The sequence below is a fragment of the Sceloporus undulatus genome, chromosome 8 (assembly GCF_019175285.1).
Source record: "Sceloporus undulatus isolate JIND9_A2432 ecotype Alabama chromosome 8, SceUnd_v1.1, whole genome shotgun sequence".
NCBI classification, from domain to species: domain Eukaryota; kingdom Metazoa; phylum Chordata; class Lepidosauria; order Squamata; family Phrynosomatidae; genus Sceloporus; species Sceloporus undulatus.
Window position 1 is genome coordinate 11476619 of NC_056529.1, and position 14215 is coordinate 11490833.

A 14215-nucleotide genomic window follows, 5' to 3' on the forward strand; every position below is an offset into this window, starting at 1 on the left:
TCCCACCTTTCCCTACATGCTGGGACTCAAGGCAGCTTAACAATAGTTAAAAGAAACATAGCTAAAAAAAAATAATAAAAATTAAAAATATCATGAAATCGTCTGTAAAAATTTTTTAAAAAAATTTAAAAACATGGCTAGCAAAAACAGCAAATAAACAAAACACAGATAGATAGTACAGCACAGTTCTGCAAAGCCCCTTAAGCAGCAAGTCTTCAAAGACCTGCCGAAATAAACTTGCACCTCCGTTAATAGGGTTTCCAGTTCAGGATTGTCCTAGGCCCTGAAGGTTTTGGGCCAAAAGTTGAGATTTAACGAAGCCATTAGGCATAATGCACTAAGTAGCAGCAAAAAGTTGGCCACAGCTTGTCATTCAAATGCACAGAGAGAGAGAGAGAGAACTTTTTTTCCTGTTTGAAAATTGAGATGAAAAATCTTAATTAAAGGGGCCGTTCCCAGATCAAGGTGAACTGACTGTATTATTCCTTCTCACTTACTTGCATGGCAGGTGGTTAGACATGATGGTCCTTGAGGTATCTTCCAACTCTACGAATCTACTTAGGGAGTTGGGATCAGGAACATTTAATCTGTCCTGCTTGCGTCCAACCAAAAAGCGGATGCAGAGCATAAAGCAAGTCCTGGCACCACAAGAATCTTGAACTGTATCCTCAAGATTTCTTGCAGCCAACCCACTTTGGGAAAAGCAGGTAAGTCCATTCTACTTGCCCCAGAGTTGCCAACAATACTCTATGTGATATTATTGTGATAGGAATAAGATATTGACAGGAAACAAATAATAATTAAAAAAAACCTTGGCTATTAAGATCAATCCCAACTTTTCTCCTTAAGCAAAGAGCTGCTGGGAATAGGATTTTCACAGTAATTGCAACACACATGAACCATACATTTCTTTTAGTAACTATAAATAGTCCCTTCTAAGAATAATAACTGACTACTCCTTAGTGCTAACATTATCAGCTGTGGAATCCTTGAAATCAAATGAAAGTGAGTCAGAAGTAGAGTCTGGAACTCTGTTTGATTTAGTTTTTAGGGAAGAATTTATCTCTCCCCTGGCCCACCATGCAAACTCCCCAGCCCAGTATTATTTGCATCAGGAGGGAAGCCCATACTCGGTGCTATTTGCATATCAAAAGTATGTACATGAACTGCATTGTCTACATCACAGTAAATTTACTCCTTAGAATACTTAAAGCTAAGTCAAGGCAGCCTCTCCTGATACCGAGAATATATGTAACTAGAATATGATGGACATGTGTGTGTCTTCTGTCTGTCTTCAAGTCCCCTGTTGATGTATGGCAACTTCGTCAATTTCAACAGGTTTTCTTATGCAAAGAATACTCAGAAATTATTTTGACAGTTCCTTCCTTTGGTGGACCATACCAGAAATGAGCTTAAAGCAGTATGGACAGAAGTCTAGATGACAATCCATTCAGAGCATGAGCAAGGCTAGCATCTATCCTGTACTATTGTATTGTACACTTCTTGGAATTGCTGAGATTGGGCAAATTGGAAAGACCCAAATTCCAAGAATTCAGGCCCAAGTATGCAATGATACATTCTACTGCTTGTTAATTTTGGTCCTATTTCAATCAACATTTATTTTTAAATAGCTGAAACAGTCATCTTCTGTTGCTCGTGTTTTCTTTTTTTAAAAGAGAGCTGTCTTCTCGTGGGTGGGTTGGAGAGCACTGTTTTTTTCCATCTCAGTTCCCATTGTTTTAATTTTATATATTGCACACATGTGTTCTTACGACGCAGCACACTTAGTTATCGGAAACATCTGGGGTACCCATGCTGTGGAGAAGGTCAGCTCTGCTTTTACTCGAACTGCCTGTCATTATTAATTTATTAAGCTCTGATTTGGTGGTGGTATGATCTTGGAACATTGTTGGAGGGCACAGGTTAGATTCAGTAGCAATTCTCTCCAAGCGCTAGCATCAATAGGACTGTTTGAATTATAGGGAAAGCCACTCATTTTTTAATTTTTCTTATGAACCACAACACAGGAAATTTAACTGGCGTAGAAATATGAACACAGGAGTTGAGAGAGGCATGAGATCAAGTGATTTTCCAAATGATGTAAAGTACACATGTGCAAAAAATGGTGGTGAGGGGGGAACGCCATGCATCTGCTGCTTACAAATACATGTAATCAAACATGAACTGTTTAAAATCCAACAAGCTTTAACATGTACCCATATTATCCAAATAGCTTCACACCTCTTTTTTGAAATGACTACAGTACTTTACGTCCACATTGCCTTCAACAGTAGGGTGTCTTAGGGTTATAAAGTTCACAGTATATTTCTGTTGGGAGTGAAGACATCGCTGTTTCTCTTTGGAATTAACTCATTTTCCTTTCCATCGAGTAAAAAGGTTTAGAACATGAAAGATTTGGAAAATCTTGTCAATCACAAGGGTTTTTTTTGCTGGAGCCGCCAATGGAAACTCAATCCCATTCGGAGTATCCCACCACCTCCACTCTTCCTCCTCTTCTTCTGCCCCCCTTCCGCATTTGCCCTGGGTCTGCCTTCTTCCTCTTGCTCTCTTGCTTTCTTCCACATCTGCCCCCACCACCGTGACTGCCAGGCTCGAATCTCTCCATGGCATTTTACCCCATTCCAAGTGTGAATGGTAATCAGGATAAAATGCCACGGAGAGATTCCATCATGGCAAATCAATGGAAATAACCTAGTTTCCACACCGGGATATTTCCTAGTGTGAATGTACCCTAACAGAATCTACACTCTTGCAAGTTTGGGACACTGCTTTAAAAAAAAAAATCAGCTTAATCTTCTTGCTTTTAAAAGGTTTGCATTTCAAGAGCCTGCTCCAGCTACAAAGAGCCAGACAATAATGTAAAAACTTACAGAAAGTCCCCTCTTTTGGAAACAATTTGTCTGTACATAAAAAAAGAGAGAGAGAGAGATGGAATTAAGCCGTAAGTACTGTAGGTATAAACACAAACAGCTTTATTGCAGGTTTTTCCAGAACTCCCAAGACTGATTCAGGGAATAATTATGGTATGGAAACGTCATGCGATTTTTGTCACTGATCTTTTCCATGCAAAGTCTGTGTGCATGTGTGTTTAATTCAAAGTTCAAAATTGAAAACGTATGTGGAGAAAATTATACATGAAAAATGAAAAACATAGCCTTTGGGTACACCCCAATTCCCATATGAAATCCTGATCAACCCATCATTGCAACCCTAAACAAAAGTTGTGATACAATTAGTCACTGGTAGCTTTCAAAAGGGGCTAGAACTTTGTTCAACAGTTGAGCTGTCCCATAGGCCTCTACATACACAAAGAGGATAAGCAATGATTCTTAAAACCAAATTACACGATAAGCATGAAATAGTAGACCACAAGTCTTTGAAAAATTTACAACGATCAGAGACTTCCCTACATACAAACACACACTCACACACAAAATTTCTATACTTCAATCTCCGCAATCAACTTTGTCAGATTCATCATTATAATTTTCAGAGGTGTTTTGATCTCATCTTGGTGCTATATTTCCTGCAATGAATGAAGTAAGAACTTATCCCTATCTACTTCCCAATACCTTCTTTTCATCAGATAGATATGGCCTTCTTCTGATGGTGTGCATAACAAATGACTGGGGGAGAAATCTGTGTATTCCATTTGATTAATTCATTTATAGAACTCTACAAAAATGCCATAGCAAAACATGTTATTGTTTTAAAAATGCTAACTTTAATTACAAACTTAAGTTAAACCTAATGAAATGGTCATGATTGTAAAACATCCCCCAAATTCTATTATTTACTCTGGTAGCATAAAGCCTCTCTCTTATTGCACATGCTGGCAAGCAACACTGGAGTATAGTGGCTTTAGATCAGCTCTCTTGCTCCAAAACTGAAAATCCTCAGAAACTTTGGGCATGTAAAACATTACTTTGTGCTTGGTGTTTTTTTTTAATCCAAGTTTTTAAAAGTAAAATGTAACTTACACAATCAATTTGATGGTTTAATTTAATCTTCCAAACCATTTTTCTTTTCTCTTCCAGCACAGAATACATTAAAGGGGAAATGGCCACCCATTTAAACTAGATTTTATTTGTTTTCCAGGATTAAGAATACTGATTACTTTCTTTGTGATGTACCAACATTTTGACATCTGAGGCAAAGAACAAGATTATGCCGCCCCCTCCCCAGGCCACAGTCATACCCTCCAAGATTTCACAAATGAAAACAGGGACACTTGATCAAGCAACATCAGAGTATGGTCAAAATTGCAAAAGTAAATAACAAGGAAGAACACACAAGCTAGAAGAGAAGGTAGCAGTTTGTGTCTGCCTGAGCCAACTGGGAAGGGGCAAGATTTCACCCCTGCTGTGCCCCGTGCTGAGTTAACTAATGCAGGCTATTTTTGCAGTTTGAACTCAGTTTGCAGCAATGAAAGTAACCCTAGGACAAAAGGGGAAAAGTAGAAGGAAGAGAGAGAAACTGGGACATTTTAACAGGAGCTGGAGAAGTGGAACAATAGACGACTAATCAGGACTATCACTGCCACTGTGCGAGGACCACAGTTAGTTCAGTGCAATTCGACTGGCAACTCAAACTTACTTCAGCAATGGTAGGTTCACATTTTTCACCCAAAGGGTAGGTAACCTTCCTGAAGCAAATGTACTTGTAGCCTATGCACACCATAGGATTTCAACTGGAAAGAAGCAGGGATCTTCTGTTTAACACTCAACTGAGATCATAGGTAGATCAACCACTACCTCAGAAGTCAGATTCCTATTTTGCTCTCAATCTCTCCACTCTTCTAAACCATGGCTCTGTTGCCTATGGCCAAATTAGGGTGGGGATGGGTCTGGACCCATGGAGTGGGAATGTCCCCACCATTTAGTTTGTCAAGATGGCAGGAGGTCCCAGCTGAGCCCAGTACATATGTTTGCAATGCAAATATGCCCACATATTTAATTCATGTTGCCTGTTATAATCTAACCCTAAAACTGCTATTCTAGACCAAAATTCTATTGGTGAACAATACACATATAAAATTGATTATGCTTCCAGTTGTTTCCCAAATGCCTGGTTTTCCAGGGAAGGGGAGGGTCCACAACGCCAATGAAATTTGGAAGTTATAGTTTAAACAACTGCTTGTGCCACAGGATGTTTAAACTATAACTTCCAAAGTCCAAGTCATCACTTCCAGAGTGCCTTGCCACCTAGGACTGTCTACCCTTGGAAGCTAGGCACTGAGTCAGACTCTTTCTCCTGTCACCGCAGAAAATGATTTTTTTCTCCTTTTCTTCACCATCAGAGCCTCTGTGACCTTTTGCTTCCTTCCACTTCTTCCATGGCCTTCTACATTTCTGCCAACATAGCTATGCCATTGGCAGAGCCACACACAGTATTGGCCATGCATAGCAGTGCACTTTTCTGAATACCATGGGATCTACTTTTGACTTTTTTATGGTACTTTAGATTGTTGTTTTCTAGCATATTTTGTGAGCTGCCTTGGGTCCAATTTGGGAGAAAGATAGATTATAAATAAAATAGATAAGATAAAATTATTTTGATTAAATTTTGTTAAAAGGTTATTTTTAAAATAATTTGGATATAAATGCAAACCCAACCCATCAGAAAAAGAGAGAAGAGAAAGACTTTACTTTTTAGGTATGCATGCATAGGCTCAAGCTTCAAAGCTGTATATTGACTTTATCACACAGGGGGAAATGGGGGGGGAATGGGGTTTAAAGTAACATCATCCCATGAAAATTGCATGATCATGCTGAAGATTTTCACACACACTGCAATTAGACGACTTAACCCAGGAATAACCAGCAACAAATCATTCACGGGATTTCCCTGTGAATGATTTGTTGCTGGCTATTACTTGGTTATTGCCGAGCTAAGTCCTCTTTAATCGCAATGCGTGTTAAAATCTTCAGTGCAATCGCATGATTTTCATAGAATAATGTTACTTTAAACCCCCGCTTTCCCCTGTGTGATAAAGTCTTATGACTGAGCATGAAAAATATGAAGCTAAGATTAAGGAACATACATTGGCACAAAAGCAAAGTTGCATAGCATATGTTTTCACACCCAAATACTCATGTGTTGTTCACTCAAGTTTGAATCATGTGAACACTCATATGGAAGACATGTGTCATACAATTAGTCACTTGGGACATTAAAAAAACACAATATTCAGGCCTCATTTGAATAACACTTTAGGGGTTGCACTTAAGTGTTTTCAACTCTTTGCGAAGAAAATGCCACATAAACAATGTGATATTAGGTAATTTCTCTAATTAGACAGAAAATGTGCCCATCAATGAAAGATGCCGGTTTAATTCAGTAGCTCAAGACTAATGCAGGGATACTGCCAGCTTAAAACTTCTGGAGTATATTAGCTTCTCAAATATCCCAGATGCTAAATGGGAAATATGGTTCTTTTTCTCACGCTTGTGTCAAGTAATAAATTCATAAAACTTCCAATTAATTCAGTGAATTTTAATCCCACTGCAGTTGAGCTTCTAGATTATACAGCTAACCTATGAGCAACCAGAATCAATGCTGGACAATGCCAAGTTAAAAGACAAACTAGACATGTGAATCACTATTAGGAAAGTAATTATATTATCCTTGGTAACGTTTTAGGACATTAGTTCTAATGGGGGGGCACTGTGGCCTCTGGGTTGCATGCCATTTTGGAGGTTCCCAATGGTGCCCCATGTCTCCCTCCGCTTTGTATTACTATAAATGTCTTCTATTCCCAAAAGGAGTAATAGCGGCACATTGCTGCATCTTGCTCTCCCAGGGCTGTTTTTAAAAAACATTAAAATTTTGACAACATGGCAGGAGGGGCTACAGGGCTCCAATATCCAACGGGATGCCAATGTGGTATCCCAACCCTCAATACTTGCCCCCTTTGTTCTACAGTCTATACTGACTGTAGCATTATTTCTGTCTCCCCACACTTCCATTTCTTCACCATTCTTCTCTACTATGGTTAGCACTGTACCCTTGACTACTATGTTGGCTTATGAAGGGGGAAAAACAATGAGAAGGGTGTGTTCATCACTTCACTCAGCTCTCACCCATGGGGCGGTCAAACACTAAGTACAGTCTGCCCTCCTTATAGGCAGGCTTGCCTTCCACGGCTTTGAGCTCATGCAGAAAGCAAGCCCAGGCACAAATAATGGGGTGCGTACTTGCACCATGCGCCCCATGCACCACCGCAAGCACACACCCCATTATTTCCTATGAGGCTTGAGCATATGCTCTTTTCCCCATACACAGGGGGGCCGGAACAGATCCCTCACATATGGTGAGGGCAGACTGTAGTTTATGTTAGTTTCTACTTCTTCTTAGCCGGAAGCAAGTTTTAAGAGAGTCATCACAACCTTTTAGAATAGGAAAAAAAGATATAAAAGATAGAAAACCACCAATTGACAGTTCCATAAGTAGGAAAACAAGGCCATATTGATAAACACAAAGAGCCATATTGAGATCACAAGAAGGCTGAAATTTAGCTATTGGGTCTGATGTTCCCATCAATGATACAAGTGTCATTCAAAACACAAAGAACACATTTTTTGTTATAACTAGAATGGCCAGTTGAGGATTGTCCTAGGCCCTGAGACTTTGGGGCCAATACCTGTGATCTGGGGACAGCCCTTGGTGATGGCATTAACCATTATGTATGTATTAAGTACCAACCACAGTTGCTCACATCTTGTCATTCAAACACACACACACACACACTTTCCCGATTAGAATTAAGACAGGAGTCTTAGCTAAAGAGATATTCCCGGATCAAGTTAAATGAGAGATTACTGTTGGAGACGGGGTAAGTAACATTTAATGTAACCTACATGCTTCTAACAAGAAAATGGCTGCACAGCAGAATGGAGAGTGAGTCCTGGCACCACAAAAACATGGAAGGAAAAAGGAAAGTAATTAAAATACATAGACACCCCCAAGAGTCTGCACATTGCAGCAAAAAAAAAAAAGTCTTGCAACCTCATATATAACATACCGATACTGTCATGATTCATCATTGCACAAACTGATTTTTTTTTTTACCCATGCACACTGTGAACAGGATAAGGAAATCTTTTGTCTGAAACTGAAGAAAATCTGACCCTAGAACCCAACTGCCTGAAGATATACAGAAATGGAGAAGGACCACCATGGAGATGCATAAATGCAAAAATGAATTACCAATCTTTCCATATGAGAAACCAGTCTTAATGTTTTGGTGTTGAATCTTTGATATCTCAAATACCATTTTCAACTGCAGCTACTGTGGATGCATCAGACTCTTCTGATGGTAAGGTTTCAGGGGAATATTTGAGGTTCCAAAAGGTTTCAACTATTTTTTAGCACTAAACCTATACTCAAGGGTGCATGAAGAGAACTTCTGAGCATGTACAAAGTGCCTTTTCTTAACCAACAAGTAAATACAGCCCGATTCCACATTTGTGATTCTGGGACAGGGCTTCCAGGTCCCAGATTATGTGTTTATTCACATGGTTCTATTGTTAGAAACTCATATTTGGGAATATGTTCCTCTCTGTTAAGGGGAAAAAATTGTTGAACCCAAGGGTTAAAAAAAAATCCATCAAAAAGAATCAGCATTACAGTAGATTGAGATTAAACCATGTCAAGTTGTTCTGTAACATATGACATATCCAAAATATGTCCAAAATATTACTCAAGTTTAAAAAGTCAATTCTCCAGCTAAATTAAAAGATTAAATGTGATTAAAATTCGTGCAGAATGTCTACCTTTTCTGGAACAGACTACTGTGACCATCCAAATATTGATAGTTATTGGCAAATGACTTCTGGTATTTAATCAATGTTGTTTCTTTATCATCCAATTTTTCCTTCAAGTCAGCTTTGAACACTAAACTACATTTCATCAAGGTTGGTAAAATGTTTAGAAAGGAACAGATGTCAGAATATGGGGATTGCCAATAACACTGATGGAATCCAGTAATTTCTTTCCTGTCCAAAGGCAAAAGAATGAAGAATAATCTCAACTGTATACAATAATAGAAGATTTACTGCAACATTAATGGCTATAAAAAAATAAAAGTACATAAAAGCTAACTCCATTTTTTCAAGCCATCACTAAGGGCAGTGTTTTTCAATTTAAGACAATTTTCACATCAAAACAAAAGGGGGTATGTATTTTTAAGCCTTAAATATCTATAAACTGTAGCGGATGCTGCCAACTAATGTGTTTGCCTTTTCCAACTATACATTAGACGATTGCATGGGGTAATAATTGACATTAAACCTCCAAAAACGTAGATGCAATCTCTTCTTTAAGAATGCTTCTCTGGTTCTTGTTTGATTGTAGCATTTACATAAGAGTGTGGTTGAACAAGAGACATAAATATAGATAAAACCCTCAGGACGCCATTCTTTTAAAACTGCCCTCTAAAAATCTGCCCTGCAATTTGCAAACTGAATTTTCTGCAGACTATTCTTGGCAGCCTTTGTGAAATGAGGGAAACTGACTCCAAGCAAGGACTGGTTAATCACAATTTTGCAATCATCCTCATATTGTAAAATTCAGATTTCTAACACTCAGATTGTTTTAAAGAAGAAACAAAATAAAGGAAAGCTCCTTGGGAGGCAGGGGACAGTAAAGGACATCTTTACAATTTTGCAATAAGCGCAAACAGATTTTAAAACAGAGGAAATGGATAATGGGGGCAATCTCCCATGTTTCTGGACGTTAATTGCGCTGCATGTGCTGCATCGCACATGGAAGATAATGGAGAGGGGGAGAAGGGTTCCCACAACCATAGACTTTCCTGGTTGTATAAATAAGTCTAGTTTTATAGGTCATGCAACCAACAAGACGGAAGGCATGGAAAGAACCATTAGGAGTGCAAATACAGGCCCACTAATGTGCACTGTACATTTTACCACTTGTATACATGGAAGCTCTCACCAGTAAGGATTAATCTGCATGTTATTTCAACCCATACAAAAGTTCTCTCTCTCTCTCTCTCTTTCTCTCTCAATGTCTCTACACACTCAGACTCTCTTTCTCTCTAGCAGATTCCCTGGTAGCCAATGCACATACAAGCTATATATCAGACCCTCCAACATTTCACAAATGAAATCCAGAGCACATCTACCCAAGCAACGTCAAAGTGTGGTTAAGATAGTAAAAGGTTTTAATGAGGAAAACACACACAAGTTAGGAGAGGATGAAGCAGTTGGCTTATGCTGAGCCTACTGAGAAAGGCAAGATTCCACCTCCTCCAGTCCTCTCCCCCACACTGAGTTAACTGAGAGTTTTGGGACCCTACATTTGAAGTCAGTTTGAGGCAACTAAAATAAGATGAGGACAAAAAAGGTAAGTGGAAGGAGGAGAGAGAAAATGAGACATGTTAAAGGCAGATAAAAAACTGGATGATAGAGGATTAATCAAGACTGTCCCCGCCAAATTGCAACGGTTGGAGGGTTATGTACTATCTTGTTTGTTCACATGAAGAGGGACTATGAAATGTTGCAACATGGTGGATTAAGCATACCACTGCACCCACATTGCTTTTTGCATTTAATGGAGACTCCATGTAGGGCCCATTCTCATTTCCAGCTGGTTATCTGTTCCAAGGCGAGGGAGGGAGTGTCATAAACATGACCATAAACATGACCATTCACAAATCTCAGGATTAAGGCCAATGTTCTAGAGCAATGGCATCACTAAGGGGTGAAGTGGAGTGGGCTGCACCAGGTGACACCCCAGAAGAGGGGTGACACTGAGTCCAGCCCTCTTCTCCTGCTTGTCATACCAGTGTACCTCCATCTCCGCACGCCATTTCCATGCACATGTGCTGTCCTATCTTTTTCTTCATCAAGAAAAGGATGGGGTGGCACATGGGGAGGGAGCATGCCCTGCCCCTGGAAACCCCACCCCTAGAAGCCCAAACTCCACATTGGGTGACACCAGGTGCTGGGATGCTACTGTTCTAGATATCTGAGTACATAATAATTTATTGATGGCATAAATCCTGGTGACACAATCTTACTATAAAAGTTCACCTGTAAATATTTCAGAGTTTTGAACTGCAAGTTAGAATGCATAATTTTGAAAAGCTTCAAACTAATCCATCACCAAAGCAATCCATTGCTGGATGATACTCAGCAAATCTGGCAAATTTACAGTTTGTTAAGAGTTTGTTATGGTGTAGTGGTTTGAGTAGTTTACAGCACTGTAAACCAGAGTTTGAATCCCTCCTCAGCCATGGAAACTCACTAGTTGACCTTGGACAAATCATACTCTCTCGGCCTCAGAGGAAGGAAAAGGCAAACCCACTCTAAACAAATCTTGCCAAAAAACCTCCATGATAGATTTCTTTTAGGATCACTACGTTAGAAATGACTTGAAGGGATACAACAACTTGTTACAATTCTGTGGCAAGAATGTTCTCATAATATTTGATTTCTAAGAAGTGAAAAGTTCCATATGAGAATGAATATTGCTTGTAGTAGTCTACTCACTTCTAAAAATGAAGCTTATGCATTACTAAGTGTGTCAAGATGTGAACAGAGATGTACATTTTAATACACATTTTAGTTTCCAATTATGGAAAGGTGCATGATGATAAGGAAAGAGCCTCCTCGGTGGTGGCAACCCCTTTATGGGATTTTTTCAAAAGAAGGCTTACCAGATGTCAACTCTGTTTTTTTTTTTGAGCCATGCAAAACTGTTTTCCTTCTCGAAGGCACTGAATGTATAGTCTAAAATATGCCTCTGTTTAGTATATATTATCTATGCATATTATCTTCCTTCTTTGAAAATATTTCTGGACACTCTGCTAAAGAGCAGTCTATATATTCTTATATAAATCAATAATGTCGTGTAGTCAAAAACTTGTTCACGCAAATCTTACCTGGAATTGGCAGCTATATTTCAATCTTCTGTTCCTGGAAGCCTTTGTTCTGTAAGCAAACAGAATCTGCTTTTATTGTGCGTTGAAAGTGTATTGATGGTTAGCTGTTATATAACAGCATATAGATATTTATTTAAAAACAAATAAATGTACCATTATTGTATAAACATTACCATACAAGGCAACACTTCGATCAATAGGTGTGCAAGTGATCCCTGCAAAAAACTGGAAGCAACTGACCAGTATAATTCTACCTGTTGTTACCCTTTTCTTTCTGTTGTCATTATGAAAAAATATTCTTAAACTGACTTTAAATGAGGTTTCACCTTGTCAGATCCTTATTGTGCCCTCATTTATATATTCAGTGGAGGAAATAGCACTCTAAAAGTATTATTTGGGTGCCTAAAATTGCAGTGCATTGTTAATATGTACATCAGAAGCAACCAACATTGTGAAATTTGGAGTGGGGAAAAAAAAGCAAATGCATAGTTTTAAATATGAATTGAAATCATCTACAATATTGTGTGTCTGCCCTCCTTTCTCACCTTTTGCCCAAATCAGTCTGAGGCTAACATAATTTCCCTGTATTACAGGGCAAAGCAAAATTAAAATTCCACTTTTCTTAAATATGTTATTGTGACTGGTAAAAAGTAGTATAAAATGAAAGACATTCATCTATTTGTTTTGTCTTATGCCCAAACTGTCTCTTTTCAAGGTTCACAGAAATGTGTTCAAATGCAAGTAAAATCTTTTCCATTATCAGTGTAATTACAAATGACGAGAAATTCCCTTAGGAATTCAAAAGTAACAATGTGTGTCTTTCTTCCTGACCCAACATTCAGAGGTCTCTCAATATGGACACAGGTTACAAACATTAGAAACCATATTTTTTTAATCTTTATGAATGCTTAGCTTTCTAATTTTAAAACATTCCACTAGTTGTTTAAAATTGCACCTCAGGAATTTTGTGTAACATTGAAATATAGAGCTTATATTTAGATTAGTGGATATTCATAAATTATTACACATAAGCATGCAGTTACTTTGTAAAAAATGAGATGTGGAACATGCATGGGAGAGGATCTATATGTTAATGCCAGCATATAATGCTGACACACAATTTATTGACTGATTTTCTAACATACTGATAGAAATCTTACACAAACACAATGTACTGGAGCTAAACATAAGTTAGTATAAGTCTCACTTATTTCAGCTAGCATTTGTTGTTGCTGCTGTTAACTGCTCTTGAGTTGGCACAGACCCATCACAATGCTATGGATGAAATATCTATAGATCCATCTGATATATCCATCTGATGGCATATTTACTCAGGGGCTGAACAGACCACCCCTAAAGGGCAGCCTGCAGCCGCCCCTATCAATGCTGGATTGGAGCCATGGCGACTACATCACACAGCCCTGATCTGGTATTTCCGCAGCGCAAAAAGGAGCCACAAAAAGTGGGTCCTTTTTGTGCCACAGAAAAGGCACCATAGCTGTCGGCACTGCGGGTTTTCAGTGCTCCTTTGGTGCTGCATCATTTGGACGCAGCGCCAGAGGAGCACCATGACACTGCCCACCATGTGGTGGGGCACTTGGCATCATGCCGGCATGGGGACAGAATTTGGCCGTGCGTTGTACAGGTGCCATGCCCTCATTCCACCCCAATGCCGGCCAGTCTGTCGAGGCTCTCAATTTGCTAATCAAACTGAGACGATATCGGTAGATCTTTTGTCTGTGTGGAAGCCAACATTTTGTTGTTATGCAGAAACAACCAAAGGATGAAAAAGATGGTATCTAGAAGGCTTTGGGATAATACCCAGCATATGGTGATATAGTGGCTCCTTCTTATTGCAGAGGTACATGTGGCACCTCAGAGATGTTTTTGTAGCCACAAGGTCTCCCAGGGGGCAAAAAAACCTGTGTTGCTCCAAGATACCTTCTAGGAGATTTCCACCAAATCTGGGCCCCAGAGGGATCAACTATTTTTTTCCCCAAAAATTAAAAAAGGGTTCTAGATGTAAGAAATCCTAAGGATATAATGCAGCCCCTACCCTTCTAAAGTTCCCTACCCTTCAGAAGCATATAAATTCATCTGAAAAAGCACTGGAGATGATCTGGGGGCCCTCTGTTAAAAAGTCTGCCTTCCAAATGCTCTTTAAGTGAGGGAAACCCAGCTCACTCAGTCCATGGTTCCTCTCTGATTAGTACCTGATTCTGTCTTCAACTGTACCAGTTTGTTCTCAGAGCAGTATATATTTCCCATGAATCTGTTTAAGAAATCTGA

The 14215-nt window shown here is 39.1% G+C and overlaps 1 protein-coding gene across 6 annotated transcripts in view; it reads right to left on the reverse strand.

The window, feature by feature from the left end:
- The window catches only part of ZNF536 (zinc finger protein 536), a 476434-nt gene that overhangs the window by 337422 nt on the left and 124797 nt on the right, over positions 1-14215 (reverse strand). For all 6 annotated transcript variants that reach the window (XM_042438482.1, XM_042438485.1, XM_042438483.1 and 3 more), the window contains one exon: positions 11927-11975. The gene's annotated coding sequence lies outside the window, so the exon portion shown is untranslated. The remainder of the gene's footprint in view (positions 1-11926; positions 11976-14215) is intronic.